Raw genomic sequence first — 17,031 nt, 5'->3', positions numbered from 1 at the left:
CTGCACCCGCCGCGCTGCACCCGCCGCGCTGCACTCGCCGCGCTGCACTCGCCCTGCTGCACCCGCCGCGCTGCACCCGCCGCGCTGCACTCGCCGCGCTGCACTCGCCGCGCTGCACTCGCCGCGCTGCACTCGCCACGCTGCACTCGCCGCGCTGCACTCGCCACGCTGCACTCGCCACGCTGCACTCGCCGCGCTGCACTCGCCACGCTGCACTCGCCGAGCTGCACTCGCCGAGCTGCACTCGCCCTGTTGCACTCGCCACGCTGCACTCGCCACGCTGCACTCGCCACGCTGCACTCGCCACGCTGCACTCGCCGCGCTGCACTCGCCGCGCTGCACTTGCCGCGCTGCACTCGCCGCGCTGCACTCGCCGCGCTGCACTCGCCCTGCTCGCCGCGCTGCACTCGCCACGCTGCACTCGCCACACTGCACTCGCCACGCTGCACTCGCCACGCTGCACTCGCCGCGCTGCACTCGCCACACTGCACTCGCCACGCTGCACTCGCCACGCTGCACTCGCCGCGCTGCACTCGCCGCGCTGCACTCGCCACGCTGCACTCGCCACCCTGCACTCGCCACGCTGCACTCGCCACGCTGCACTCGCCACGCTGCACTCGCCACGCTGCACTCGCCACACTGCACTCGCCACGCTGCACTCGCCACGCTGCACTCGCCACGCTGCACTCGCCGCGCTGCACTCGCCGCGCTGCACTCGCCGCGCTGCACTCGCCGCGCTGCACTCGCCGCGCTGCACTCGCCACGCTGCACTCGCCACACTGCACTCGCCACGCTGCACTCGCCGCGCTGCACTCGCCGCGCTGCACTCGCCACGCTGCACTCGCCGAGCTGCACTCGCCGAGCTGCACTCGCCGAGCTGCACTCGCCGAGCTGCACTCGCCCTGTTGCACTCGCCACGCTGCACTCGCCGCGCTGCACTCGCCGCGCTGCACTCGCCGCGCTGCACTCGCCGCGCTGCACTCGCCGCGCTGCACTCGCCGCGCTGCACTCGCCGCGCTGCACTCGCCCTGCTCGCCGCGCTGCACTCGCCACGCTGCACTCGCCACGCTGCACTCGCCCTGCTCGCCGCGCTGCACTCGCCGCGCTGCACTCGCCACGCTGCACTCGCCACGCTGCACTCGCCACGCTGCACTCGCCACGCTGCACTCGCCACGCTGCACTCGCCACGCTGCACTCGCCACGCTGCACTCGCCACGTCAACAACTTGCAAGCCTGTTTCTATTCCTCTTCATCTTTTTTTGTGTTGTGTTCATGGCTGACAGAAGGCCTGGACTTTGCTGGCATCCTGAGGAGATTCTACTTTTCTGTTTTCCCTCATTAGGGTGAGAAGTGCGGCCCAGTTTACTGTCAGGGGGATTTCAAACAGCTTTAAAAGCCTCGAGCTCTGAGCTCTGACATCCACTCGGGCATGCTATTGCTTTTTCATACTGGATGTCTTCTTTCTCTCCTTGGTAATGAAGGCGTGCGTGTCAACATGTTACACTGAAGCCATACCAGCCCAGGAGAGGGAATACCTTTTCAACACACATTAAAACAGGCTCACCTCACCCAGGTCCGGCTTGGCGGTGACACCACATGTAGCCAGGAATCGAACGCTCGGGCTTTCTTTTTGCGTGTGAGTGCACTCTGTGCTAAACCTTGTGAAAATGTGCCCTTTCTTCCCATGTGCATGTGTGTTGATGTACACTGTACTTGTATTCCAGTGTTGATGTACACTGTACTTCTATTCCAGTGTTGATGTACACTGTACTTGTATTCCAGTGTTGATGTACACTGTACTTGTATTCCAGTGTTGATGTACACTGTACTTGTATTCCAGTGTTGATGTACACTGTACTTGTATTCCAGTGTTGATGTACACTGTACTTGTATTCCAGTGTTGATGTACACTGTACTTGTATTCCAGTGTTGATGTACACTGTACTTGTATTCCAGTGTTGATGTACACTGTACTTGTATTCCAGTGTGCATGTGTGTTGATGTACACTGTACTTGTATTCCAGTGTTGATGTACACTGTACTTGTATTCCAGTGTCCATGTGTGTTGATGTACACTGTACTTGTATTCCAGTGTGCACGTGTGTTGATGTACACTGTACTTGTATTCCAGTGTGCATGTGTGTTGATGTACACTGTACTTGTATTCCAGTGTGCATGTGTACATGTGTGTTGATGTACACTGTACTTATATTCCAGTGTGCATGTGTTTTAATGTACACCGTACTTGTATTCCATTGTGCATGTGTGTTGATGTACACTGTACTTGTATTCCAGTGTGCATGTGTGTTGATGTACACTGTACTTGTATTCCAGTGTGCATGTTTCCATATTTGTTTATGTACACTCTACTTGTATTCTGTTTAGCACTCGGCTTCTAAAACGTATTACTCATCCTCTTTGTGTTCGGGCTCAAAAACATAAGGTGCTCGATCATAGTTGTTCCCACAGTAATGCTTGTTGGCTCTTACAAACTCAGTTTGATTAGCATTGTTGTTCAATCCCATATAAATAATAATAACTTCAGTCAACTTGCTTTTCCACTCCGCTGGTACTTTAACCTTGAGGTTTTTTGGGGGGCGGGTGCAATAAATACTCGTGTTTGCAAATCAAACTGAATAATAACATAATAAATGACTCCTTCTCCCTCCATACACTCTTTTTTTTAGTGCCTTCCATGGTTTTACTCCACACGTTGACAAGGTGAAAGCTATTTTTTTTCCATGATAGATTCGGTTGGATTGGCCTCAGAGTGCGTCCAATCAAAACACTCGCACAATGAAAGCATGCATGGGGACACTTGTGCAACCTCAGCAACAATCTGTACGCCCATGTCGCCACATATCAAACTACTAGTGTGTGTGTGTGTGTGTGTGTGTGTGTGTGTGTGTGTGTGTGTGTGTGTGTGTGTGTGTGTCTCAGTGCATCAGACTAGTGAAGAAAAGGATAACCCAATTATAGAGACAGTCTGCCTCACAGACATAGGTAGACGGATAGAACGTGTGTGTGTGTGTGTGTGTGTGTGTGTGTGTGTGTGTGTGTGTGTGTGTGTGTGTGTGTGTGTGTGTGTGTGTGTGTGTGTGTGTGTGTGTGTGTGTGTGTGTGCACTTGTCTCACCATCCTTGTGTGGACATACACTTGATAAGCCACCCTTTCTGTGAGGATCTTTTAACTTGTGAGGACATTTGCCTGCTCCTCACAACTACAAAAGTAAAATATTTTTTTTACTTTGTGTGTTTTGCATTCTGAAGTGAGGTTGCAACTAGGGATGTCCGATAAATGCTTTAAAATGTAATATCGGAAATTATCGGTATCGTTTTTTTAATTATCGGTATCGTTTTTTGTTGTTGTTGTTGTTGTTTTTTTTGTTTTTATTAAATCAACATAAAAACACAAGATACACTTACAATTATTGCACCAACCCAAAAAACCTCCCTCCCCCATTTACACTCATTCACACAAAAGGGTTGTTTCTTTCTGTTATTAATATTCTGCTTCCTACATTATATATCAATATATATCAATACAGTCTGCAAGGGATACAGTCCGTAAGCACACATGATTGTGCGTGCTGCTGCTCCACTAATAGTACTAACCTTTAACACTTCATTTTACTCATTTTCATTAATTACTAGTTTCTATGTAACTGTTTTTATATTGTTTTACTTTATTTTTTATTCAAGAAAATGTTTTTAATTTATTTATCTTATTTTATTAATTTTTTTTTAAAAGTACCTTATCTTCACCATACCTGGTTGTCCAAATTAGGCATAATAATGTGTTAATTCCACGACTGCATATATCGGTTGATATCGGTATCGGTAATTAAAGAGTTGGACAATATCGGAATATCGGATATCGGCGAAAAGCCATTATCGGACATCCCTAGTTGCAACTCTCTACTCCCATCTAGGGCTATATATATATTTTTTCATCATTCTAGCTATAGTGGAAAGGGGGGCCCTCACAACCTACTAACTAAACGTGGGTCCACACAAAGTAGGCAAGACATGTATGTGTGTGTGTGTGTGTGTGTGTGTGTGTGTGTTCTTGTATTTCTACCCTTCTTGAGACACCAACAAGGAAAAGTATCTTCCATATGAGGAGGTGTGAACAAGTGATGAGATAAATCATGGCCCCAATAACATTGCATTTAATAGAGAGCCAAAAACTAGAGTCCGTGAACATTGCTCCAAAGTCAGGATTTTTTGTTGATTTAATACAAAAGTAAACATTGACAGGTGCAAAGGCAGCAATATATGATCAAATAAGATAAATAAGGACTTCCCTATTCAGGTAAACAGCTGATTTTACCACTTCCTGTGCTGACGTAAGACAACCCACATGTGACCATAGGATGAACAAATACACCACGCTACTAAGACTATAGTGGACATTAACTGTTAGCTTCTACAGCTGTGTTGCCCAAAGTGCGGCACAGGGGCCATCTGTGCTCCCTGACTCCTTTGTCATCGGCCTTAAGCACGTTACAAAAACACCAAAAATAGAGATCTCATTTGCACCCCCTGGTGGTGACATCTATCAAAATGAGGGTGGTACCAAAAAGGAGGGATTTTTCAATTTGACTGTGTGTCGCTTTTAAAAGTGCTCCCCCTCTGGCCGACATAAGAAATAACAAGTGTGTGTAAAAATGTGAAGTGCTCCCCCTCTGGTCAACATATGTAATAACAAGTGTGTGTAAGAAATTGAAATGCGCCCCCTTTGGCCAAAACTAATTAAACAATTTTTTTTTAAAATAAGTATATAGAGACATACTGCAATAACTTGAAGTAAATATTGAAGTATAAAAACCAAAATTACAAATAAAATAAATTTTAAAAAAAACTAAAAGCAGTCTTTTTGATTTTTTTCTTATAAAATTGGGAACAATTCCTCATATTCTTTCTGTTTCTGTAATATTGCAATATTTTCTGGTAAAATCATTACTTTTTTATGTAGAATTATTAAGTTTTAATGCAAAATGGTGACATTTGTCATATAAATTCTGACTTTTATAACAATATTGCCAATTTTTTTTTTTTTTTGTAAAATAGTGACATTTTTGGAGTAACTGACTTTTGTCATAATTTTGCCAAGTAAAATTCCGATTATTACTATAATATTGCCCACATTTTTAAGTTTTCATATAAAATTGGGACTTTCGTCAAGTAAAATGACGACTCTTTTCATAAAATTGCTAACATTTTAAGCTTTTCTTTTAAAATTGTGACTGTTACTGAGTAAAATGTCAACTTTTATCATAATATTGCACACATGTTCCGTTTTTCTTGTCAAATCTTGACTCGCCGTGAGTAAAATTACAACTTTTATTATAATACTGCCAAAATTCTAAGTTTTTCTTGTGAAATTCCAACTCATTTTTCACAACAAGCTTTTTTTTATACGTGCATAGTATGTATATATTATTAATGTTGTAAATACACTTCTTTATATATCTAGAAAGGCTGGTCCTAAAGAGGGAGGCATTTTTCTCAGGTCTCAAGAAGGTAACAAATACAAGGGTGTGTGTGCGTGTGTCTGTGTGTGTGTGTGTGTGTGTGTGTGTGTGTGCAGAGCAGACAAAGATGATCACAGTGAGAGGAAAAGTGATTTCTGATGAGACGAGGAGAGCTTAAAAAGGAGGCGAGTGCATGAATACAGAATGGCGGCGAACAAAGTAAAGCGACCAGCAGCCGCTAATATTGTGAGGAAACAAAATATTGGAATTTATTCTAATGAGGAAGCCCGAGTGCACGTCTTTTCTGTGGAAGGAAGGGTGGAATAAAAGTGTGGGGGGTTGGGGGGGGGGGTGTGTGGCCCTGAACCTGACACTTTGGAGGATGCTGTTGCATAGCAACTGCTGAGTACCTAAAAAGCAACATACAAAAAAAGCAATTTGGCTTCTTAAATATTCCCTGCTTACCAGAGCGACACTCAGGAATCCAAATGTGTTGCCATAGAGTCCAGAATGTAGTACACAAACATCTCCTCTGCCATGTTTATCTGTTCACTATCGTATATAAGGAGATATGCATCCACTCCTATTACATTTTACACAATCCACTGGTCATATATGTCATTGTCCACGCCCACGTGAAAAGGCGCTTATTGCGTCCACATATTATCTCATAATAAGGCCGGCACACAATGGGGAATTAGCATTTGAAATGTCAGTTGTGTTTTCGCCAGCCTCAACATGGTCAGGGATCGAAGTTGAGCCGTTTTGTCATATTACAGATAAACACCAAGCAATTTCCCTTTGAATTTATTAGCATTTCAGTCTGTGGACACTCACTGATGCATACAGTAAGTATACTGTTGTGTGTGTGTGTGTGTGTGTGTGTGTGTGTGTGTGTGTGTGTGTGTGTCCTGCACGATGGCAAATTTGAATAAAGCAATAAGCAGGCGCATTTGTTGGTTGCTTGTAAAAGTCAAGGAAGGTGGCCCCAAAGGACAAAGCAAGATTTCCTTTTTATTAAACATACAACACACATCACATTACAGGCACACCTACTGTACGCCGTCCAAGGGCTGGGCCAAAAGGTGCAATTTGGCCATGTAAAAAATGTTGTAGAAACTAAAAATGTAGATTAAAAAAACAAAAAAAATACATAAATAAAAAGTTACAAAAATACACACATTTAATTAATTTATATTTCATTAAAATGGTATTATTTTAGTATACATGTATTTATAAACCTAATATTTTTTTTAACGAGAAGTAATGGGGATGTATGCACATTTTATTGGCATATACAGGCACTTTTTTTATTATTACATTTGTGTTCATTTTGTGTTGCGCTGTTTAAAAAAATCATCATGTAAACAAACAAACATACCAATGTTCCAGTCCCATGTCCATAATATTAAAAACCTGAAAATGATCTGTCGAAGGTACACTTATTAAAGATTAAAATAAAATAAAAAGTCTATCCGTCGGCGTTTAATTGTGAGTTACTACAGACAAAATGTGATGATCACGATTCAATATTTCAATTGTTTGACAGTCCTAATTTAATCATCACTAAATGTTGATTTGTGTTGAGCTGTTTCAAAAAGTGAACGTTTACGAAACAACTATTTGCATAAAACAAACCAATTGTCCAGTCCCGTGTTGATGATGATAACAACTTAAACATGATCTGTCTATGATACACTCATTAAAAGATAAAAACAAAAACAAAAAAAGCCTGCAATTAATCGTGATTAATCATTAGTTAGCTACAAACAAACAAAAAAGGATGCGATTAATCGTGATTAATCATTAGTTAGCTACAAACAAAATGCGACAGTAGGTTTATTTTTAAAGTGGTAAGCATGTGTGAGAGATAGTGTCAGAAAAAAATAGTTTGTCCATTTTGAGTTGAGATTAAAAAAACATGTTTATATTTGCATGAAGCAAACAAGTTCCATGTTAATCATATTAAAAATAATCTGGCAAACGTACACTTATTAAAAATGTAAAAAAACTCTATTCAATTGCGATTAATCATGATTATTATGATTATCGCGGTTACATATTGTCATTGTCTGACACCACTAATTCAATCATTTGGGTTGATCGGTTTAAAAAATCATCATGTAAACAAACAAACATACCAATGTTCCAGTCCCATGTCCATAATATTAAAAACCTGAAAATGATCTGTCGAAGGTACACTTATTAAAGATTAAAATAAAATAAAAAGTCTATCCATCGGCGTTTAATTGTGAGTTACTACAGACAAAATGTGATTATCACGATTCAATATTTCAATTGTTTGACAGTCCTAATTTAATCATCACTAAATGTTGATTTGTGTTGAGCTGTTTCAAAAAGTGAACGTTTACTAAACAACTATTTGCATAGAACAAACCAATTGTCCAGTCCCGTGTTGATGATGATAACAACTTAAACATGATCTGTCTATGATACACTCATTAAAAGATAAAAACAAACAAACCATAAAAAGTCTGCGATTAATCGCGATTAATCATTAGTTAGCTACAAACAAACAAAAAAGTCTGTGATTAATCGTGATTAATCATTAGTTAGCTACAAACAAAATGCGATAGTAGGTTTATTTTTAAAGTGGTAAGCATGTGTGAGAGATAGTGTCAGAAAAAAATAGTTTGTCCATTTTGAGTTGAGATGTTTAAAAAACATGTTTATATTTGCATGAAGCAAACAAGTTCCATGTTAATCATATTAAAAATAATCTGGCAAACGTACACTTATTAAAAATTTAAAAAAAACTCTATTAATTTACGATTAGTCATGATTATTATGATTATCGCGATTACATATTGTCATTGTCTGACACCACTAATTCAATCATTTGGGTTGATCGGTTTAAAAAATCATCATGTAAACAAACAAACATACCAATGTTCCAGTCCCATGTCCATAATATTAAAAACCTGAAAATGATCTGTCGAAGGTACACTTATTAAATATTAAAATAAAATAAAAAAGTCTATCCATCGGCGTTTAATTGTGAGTTACTACAGACAAAATGTGATTATCACGATTCAATATTTCAATTGTTTGACAGTCCTAATTTAATCATCACTAAATGTTGATTTGTGTTGAGCTGCTTAAAAAAGTGAACGTTTACGAAACTATTTGCATAGAACAAACCAATTGTCCTGTCCCGTGTTGATGATGATAACAACTTAAACATGATCTGTCTATGATGCCATCATTAAAAGATAAAAACAAACAAACAAAAAAAGTCTGCGATTAATCGTGATTAATCATTAGTTAGCTACAAACAAACAAACAAAAAAGTCTGCGATTAATCGTGATTAATCATTAGTTAGCTACAAACAAAATGCGATAGTAGGTTTATTTTTAAAGTGGTAAGCATGTGTGAGAGATAGTGTCAGAAAAAAATTGTTTGTCCATTTTGAGTTGAGATTAAAAAAACATGTTTATATTTGCATGAAGCAAACAAGTTCCATGTTAATCATATTAAAAATGATCTGGCGAACGTACACTTATTAAAAAAAATTTAAAAACTCTATTCAATTGCGATTAATCATGATTATTATGATTATCACGGTTACATATTGTCATTGTCTGCCAGCCTTAATTCAATCATTTGGGTTGATCGGTTTAAAAAATCATCATGTAAACAAACAAACATACCAATGTTCCAGTCCCATGTCCATAATATTAAAAACCTGAAAATGATCTGTCGAAGGTACACTTATTAAAGATTAAAATAAAATAAAAAGTCTATCCGTCGGCATTTAATTGTGAGTTACTACAGACAAAATGTGATTATCACGATTCAATATTTCAATTGTTTTACAGTCCTAATTTAATCATCACTAAATGTTGATTTGTGTTGAGCTGTTTCAAAAAGTGAACGTTTACGAAACAACTATTTGCATAAAACAAACCAATTGTCCAGTCCCGTGTTGATGATGATAACAACTTAAACATGATCTGTCTATGATGCCATCATTAAAAGATAAAAACAAACAAACAAAAAAAGGCTGCGATTAATCGTGATTAATCATTAGTTACAAACAAAATGCGATAGTAGGTTTATTTTTAAAGTGGTAAGCATGTGTGAGAGATAGTGTCGGTTTTTGGTTGTTGTTTTTTTAGGGATTTTTAATCACTGCTATGTTGAAATATTTATTAATATTGATACTGATATATATATATATATATATATATATATATATATATATACACATATATATATATATATATATATATATATATATATATATACACATATATATATATATATATATATATATATATATTTATATATATATATATATATATATATTTATATACATATATTTATATATATATATATTTATATATATATATATATATATATATATATATATATATATATATATATATATATATATATATATATATATATATATATATATATATATATATATATATATATATATATATATATATATATATATATATATATATATATATATATATATACACACACGTTCTCACCCTCTTGACCTCCATCAGCTAACTACTCTGCAGGTTGACCACCCTCCCCTCCCCTGCCCTCCCCCACTTCTCTCGCTCCCAGCAGCGGGTACAAAACACCCCGGCTTTGTGACTGATTATCCCCCAGAACGTCCTGACATGCTTCCCGGGGCTACGCTTGAGCCGCTGGAGCAGAATACCTTCCCCCCTGCGCACGCCAGCCCCCAGGGCGGCTCGCTTGGAATGGCAGGGTGGGCTGCAAACTACAACGTCGCACGGAGATAGATGGTGGATTGAAACATATGGACACCCTGATTAACTACCAATTCAAACAACCTGTGCTACCTACCTACATACATACAGTACATGCATACATACATACATACATACATACATACATACATGCATGCATACATACATACATACATACATACATACATACGGAGGGAGGCCTGCGCGTGCACGCTTGTAAACCGCCGTCTGTTCCCTCACTTAAGCGCGCCGTAGGGCTTGAAGACCGATGATGCAATAATGTCCCATTATGGATCAGAGTACTAAATGTAGGCCATGGAGCCCCATAAGTGGGTAAAATACATGTCAAGAGAGCATTAAACTGTCCCTCCAGGATTTATTTTTAGATTATCGCGGCCTAAAATGCTTGAATTTAGTTTTTTCTCTTAATAACATTGAATTTGCGTGTGTTTTTATGAATTTTACATCAATGTTTTAAGCGTTTAACCCCCCCAAAAAAGCACAGGATTGCAACAAAAATGAGACACCAGATATTCTATTGATGTTTTACTCGTTTTTTTTTACCACACAAACTTCAAAAGTAGACACTAGATGGCAGTAAAAACACATACCGTCAAATTACGGTACCGTTTTAATTCATAAGAATTAATAAAAGAAATGCTTTAAAATGTAATATCTGAAATTATCAGTATCGGTTTCAAAATGATCGGTATCGGTTTCAAAAAGTAATATTCATGACTTTTTAAAAGGCCGCTGTGTACACGAGAAGTACAGAGCGCCAATAAACTTTAAAGGCACTGCCTTTGCGTGCCGGCCCAGTCACATAATATATACGGCTTTTCACACACACAAGTGAATGCAAGCATACTTGGTCAACAGCCATACAGGTCACACTGAGGGTGGTCGTATAAACAACTTTAACACTGTTACAAATATGCGCCACACTGTGAACCCACACCAAACAAGAATGACAAACACATTTCGGGAGAACACCCGCACCGTAACACAACATAAACACAACACAACAAATACCCAGAACCCCTTGCAGCACTAACTCTTCCAGGACGCTACAATATACACCCCCCGCACCCCCCAAAACCCCACCCACCTCAACCTCCTCATGCTCTCTCAGGGAGAGCATGTCCCAAATTCCAAGCTGCTGTTTTGAGGCATGTTAAAAAAAAAAAAAATGCACTTTGTGACTTCAATAATAAATATGGCAGTGCCATGTTGGCTTTGTTTTCCATAACTTGACTTGATTTATTTTGGAAAACCTTGTTACATTGTTTAATGCATCCAGCGGGGCATCACAACACAATTAGGCATAATAACGTGTTCATTCCACCACTGTATATATCGGTATCGCTTGATATCGGAATCGGTAATGTTGGAAGCAGATCAGAATCATATCCATATTTAAGTGTTACTTCTTTCTAAAAACTCCTATAGTCATATTTACATCAGCTAATGTCTCGTGTGGTACAAAGTGCTTGGATTCGAGTGTCCTTGGTTAGAGTCAGAGCGCTGTTTATTCTCTTTGTTGAGACTGCCATTACATTCCTAAGATAAGGAGCACAGCTAGACTGGGGAAACAGCAGGCGGGGGACAGAGGGAAGATCACGGGACTTCCGGGGGTTTGAGGGGAGACCGAGCTAGACCGATCTGGACCGGGCTAGGGAACGCTTGGGTGCTGGGTTGGTCTCAGGTTTGTCCTCTAAGCTTGGAGAATAAACCACAAAATACCAACTGCTGCCTGTTGATTGAATATAAACATCAGCTTATGTGCCATAAAAAGAATCTGGGAGAGACTAGCAATTTGAATTCCCAATTGGAGGAATGCTGGTCGACGCAACAGTAATTAAGAGTTGGACAATATCGGAATATCGGATATCGGCAAAAAAGCCATTATCGGACATCTCTAATTAGAACCCAATAATAGCAATACCTAATTAGAATAACAAAAAGAATCACCACCAAAAACTGTCGTCTCTGATTGTGTTTTACGTCTGGAAAGTGTTCATCTCAGTGTTTCCCACACATTCATTTATTTGTGGCGCCACGAAAGAATTACGTCCGCCACAAATATTTATTTATTTATTTATTTATTTTTTGTCCTGTCCAGCTTCTCAGGCAAGTCATATAGTAGATGTAGATGCCCATATCGGCTGTTGAGATTTACTTTACAAAAGAGAAGTGTAGGATACTTCTCTTGTTGCCTTATTTGTATTTGACCACTACTGTTTTTCTGTTTATTTGTTACTGACTGTGGCAGGACACCTCTGCCTCTGTTTCACTTTATGTTGCTGGTAAATAATATGGTTGTAGTAGTAGGCTAAAGTGAAATGATTTAGTATGCACTAATTAAAGGGGCAGAGCTTTAAGAGACATTTTAGCTTTTATATTTTATAAGATATATTTTTTGTAAGAACCACAATTAATAAATATATTTCAGTGAATAACTTATTGTTCAAATCTGTGTATAAATATGTACATAAAGTGTTGTAATTATATTGTAAAATGGATGGATGGACGTTTAAAACAAAACTGTTATTATTGATTAGTAAGTATACATTTTTTGAGCCTTTTTAGAGAAAATCATATCATTGTAGTAAATTATGCAAATTGCTCGATGATGTCATGGTGACCACGCCCATAGCCACGCCCCCACCACCACAGGTATCTTGGCAGTTTAAGGGAAACACTGCATCTTGAACATTCATTTATGTTCCGACACATGATGACTGTTGAGAGCAATTTATAGCGATATTTTTTTGTTGGTAAATGGGAGACGACGAGAGGTTGTCATCACACTCTAACATGTAAACGCTGCCTCTTCACTCGGTCAGCATTGCACATATCAAAATATGTTCTTACTCGTCTCACCCTGGATGAGTAAATGTACAGATCCATGTAAACTAGGACTACATTACCCAGAAGGCTTAGCGTCACAGACAGGTCCAGTAGGTCAAAGTTGTGCCGTTTGATCAATGAAGAGATGATATTTGTTGTTGCTGCTTCGTCTACACAAGAAACTACGTTTTAGTTGGACCTTTTCCACCAAGTACCACCTCAGAAAACACTTATCTCTCCAAGTACCACCATAATGACCACGATTAGTACACAGTAGCGTAGTAAGCCTAAATCTCCATTAAAAACAAGGCAGCGGTTTTATTTAACAAGTATATTTGATGTTTTGACATGACACACAGTTTGAACAGTAACACTGTGTGTGAATAATGAGAATTTTTGGCGTAGCACTAGATCAGGGGTGTCCAAAGTGCGGCCCGCAGGTAATTTTTTTAACGGCCCCACGGCACATTCTAAAAATACAATGAAAAACAAATAAAAAACATAAAAAGTGGTATAAAAGAGCAAACAGGTGAAATGTAACAAGAAAATGTTGCATTATTTACTGTAATAACACAAAGCTGTTTCTTTCTTTAAAAAATAATAATGAATCAAAATCAATGTCATTATGAATTATTGACCTATTCAAGGCTCCATTTACGTCACATTAAATATTCCACTTTGAGATATTTTGGGGGGAAAATGTTGCATATTTTTTGGTTGCCATTTTAAAAAGTTGTTTAAAGAAAGGCCTAAAACGAACAAACAAAAAACATAAACAACAATCAAACGTATAATTGACGGATAGATCTGAAGTTGATCTTGAGACTATTGTGGTAAAAGTTTTAAAAAATGTTGGATTTATTTTTTTAAACTTTACTGAGCAGTACCATTTTGGATCCCCAATCATTTTAGTGGGACTTTTTTTTTTTTTTTTTAAGTGTCATTGCTCAAAAAAATTATGAATTAAAATCAATGTTGTTATGAGTTATTGACCTTTTTAAGACTCCAATTATTATATAATCTCAAATATTCCACTTTAAAATTTTATTGGGGGAAAATATTGCCTATTTTGTGTTTTTTTTCCATAAAAAAAAACAGTTTTCCTTGACAAAAATGGCATACAACTTAAATCTTTAAAAGCGTTATATTGACAGATAGACCTAATGTTGATCTAGAGATTTAAACCTTGAATAATATTAATACTAAATAATGACACATTTTTAATATTTTTTTTTAACCAAAACCTTTTGGGGTCCCCGGGATCAAGTCTGAGTGGAGGCCTAAATGTATCTTTTTTATACATAAATTGTATTGGTTTTTAAAATAAAAAATATCAAAATGGCCCCCGCTTGCTTTGATTTTTCAGTGTGCGGCCCTCAGTGGAAAAAGTTTGGACACCCCTGCACTAGATGGTACCACCACACTAACTGGTACCACAGTTTGAGAGTCACCAAGTTAGACAGTTGATGTGCGCATTTGAGCGTCCGCTTCCAGACAAATTACCGTCCGTCCATCCATTTTCTACCGCTTGTCCCGTTCCTGGTCGGCAAAAATGTTGCGGCCATTGTACAAAGTTGTGACGCCGCATGAATTTGCGTGATTTAGGGCGATCCCGGAAGGACTGATAAGTAGTATACACGATGGGATCGTACGTGAAATTCAATTTTCCTCCACTTTTCACCCGCTGGCTTCTAAGACGCTGTGGCTAATTTATGCATTTTTATTAGCTGAGGTCATAAAAAAATGTTTAAAACAAAAATGTAAAAAGCAAACACGCTGAGAAGGTGTTTTGTTGTTTGTGCTGCGGCGCCATCTTTTGGACGAGTTTGCTCACTGCAAGCATTTGTTTTGTTTTTTCAACCGGAGTGCTGTTCAGTCTTCTAGCCGTCCATAGCGTTTCTACTCGTATGGATTCTTCATTCATGACTGCAAGCGACGTTTGTAAGTTTTACAATATAACTAAAACAATTCTTACTTGCTAAAGCGTCCCATGTGTGATGTCTGTAGGAGTGTTGTCATGCATATTTGTACGTGCTATCGTCATTTAACGACGCTAGCATTGTTAGCAATAGCTAATATGCTAACACGTTTACTGTGTTAGGTGTATTATCTTTTTGTGTTGTGTCCGTTTCATCAATTTCATCACAACCTCATTGTGGAGTTATTGAGTCTGTTTAGCTCAGGGGTCACCAACGCGGTGCCCGCGGGCACCAGGTAACCCGTAAGGACCAGATGAGTAGCCCGCTGGCCTGTTCTAAAAATAGCTCAAATAGCAGCACTTACCAGTGAGCTGCCTCTATTTTTTAAATGTTATTTATTTAATAGCAAGCTGGTCTCGCTTTTCCGACATTTTTAATTCTAAGAGAGACAAAACTCAAATAGAATTTGAAAATCCAAGAAAATATTTTAAAGACTTGGTCTTCTTTTGTTTAAATAAATTCATTAATGTTTTTACTTTGCTTCTGATAACTTTCAGAAAGACAATTTTAGAGAAAAAATACAACCTTAAAAATGATTTTAGGATTTTTAAACACATATACCTTTTTACCTTTTAAATTCCTTCCTCTTCTTTCCTGACAATTTAAATCAATGTTCAAGTAAAAAAAAAAAATTTGTTGTAAAGCATAAATACATTTTAATTTAATTCTTCATTTTAGCTTCTGTTTTTTCGACAAAGAATATTTATGAAATATTTCTTCAAACTTATTATGATTAAAATAAAAATAAAAAGTATTCTGGCAAATCTAGAAAATCTGTAGAATCAAATTTAAATCTTATTTCAAAGTCTTTTGAATTTCCTTTAAAATTTTTGTTCTGGAAAATCTAGAAGAAATAATTATTTGTCTTTGTTAGAAATATAGCTTGGTCCAATTTGTTATATATTCTAAGAAAGTGTAGATTGGATTTTAACCTATTTAAAACATGTCATCAAAATTCTAAAATTAATCTTAATCAGGAAAAATTACTAATGATGTTCCATAAATAATTTTTTTAATTTTTTCAAAAAGATTCGAATTAGCTAGTTTCTCTCTTCTTTTTCTCGGTTGAATTTTGAATTTTAAAGAGTCGAAATTGAAGATAAACTATGTTTCAAAATTTAATTGTCATTTTTTTTCGTGTTTTCCCCTCTTTTAAACCGTTCAATTAAGTGTAAATATCATTAATTATTAATAATAACATAGAGTTAAAGGTAAATTGAGCAAATTGGCTATTTCTGGCAATTTATTTAAGTGTGTATCAAACTGGTAGCCCTTCGCATTAATCACTACCCAAGAAGTAGCTCTTGCTTTCAAAAAGGTTGGTGACCCCTGACTTAGCTGTTTGGAGAGCTAGCTTCCAAAATTGATCAACTGACCGCTCGACAAAATTGTCAAAATCTCAGGTTTAGGGGAATTTGCCTGTCTTGACGGAACGGTTGTTGCTGGAGAAGAGGAGTGGCGTGTGCCTGGCGAGCCTTCCAGTCGAGTCCGTCGAAGACATCTAGCGATTGGGAACCGTGATAACAGGACATCTGCTGACTGCCCTGGTGTATCGACACATCGGAAGATGCTGGCAGCCTTCAAAGTACCCTAAAGCTGCCACAAATGATTGGAGGATGCGAGCAGAACTGTGGGCACTCAGACTTTGGAGATTTGGGACTATATTGCCGACTTGGCGAGGCCTTGGAGATACCGTCTGCTCCGATGGGGAAGTACAGTAGGATGAACTTGAGGACCAGATATGGACAAATACAGCGAAAAACTCACATTTGTTTTCACCTTCTAATCTGGATTGTTTCCCTGGCTGCAAGCGACTTGGCAAGGTTGCTACTTCGAGACCCTCTCAGAGGACAGTGCAGCAAAGACGCAACACCTTCGACGCCGCCCCCCCCCCCCCCATTGTATGTCGTAATATGTATATATTCGTTCTTATCTGTACTGCAAAGTTCAAATTTGAATGGCAATAAAAGG

The 17,031-nt window shown here is 38.5% G+C and overlaps 1 long non-coding RNA gene across 1 annotated transcript in view; it reads right to left on the bottom strand.

Annotated features, from left to right (window-relative positions):
* LOC133636298 (uncharacterized) overlaps positions 1-17,031 on the bottom strand; it is a 174,399-nt gene that overhangs the window by 139,515 nt on the left and 17,853 nt on the right. The window lies entirely within an intron of this gene.

This window comes from Entelurus aequoreus, linkage group LG20, assembly GCF_033978785.1.
Source record: "Entelurus aequoreus isolate RoL-2023_Sb linkage group LG20, RoL_Eaeq_v1.1, whole genome shotgun sequence".
NCBI classification, from domain to species: domain Eukaryota; kingdom Metazoa; phylum Chordata; class Actinopteri; order Syngnathiformes; family Syngnathidae; genus Entelurus; species Entelurus aequoreus.
The sequence above is the reverse complement of the archived record's forward strand: the minus strand, read 5'-3'. Positions and strand labels throughout refer to the sequence as shown.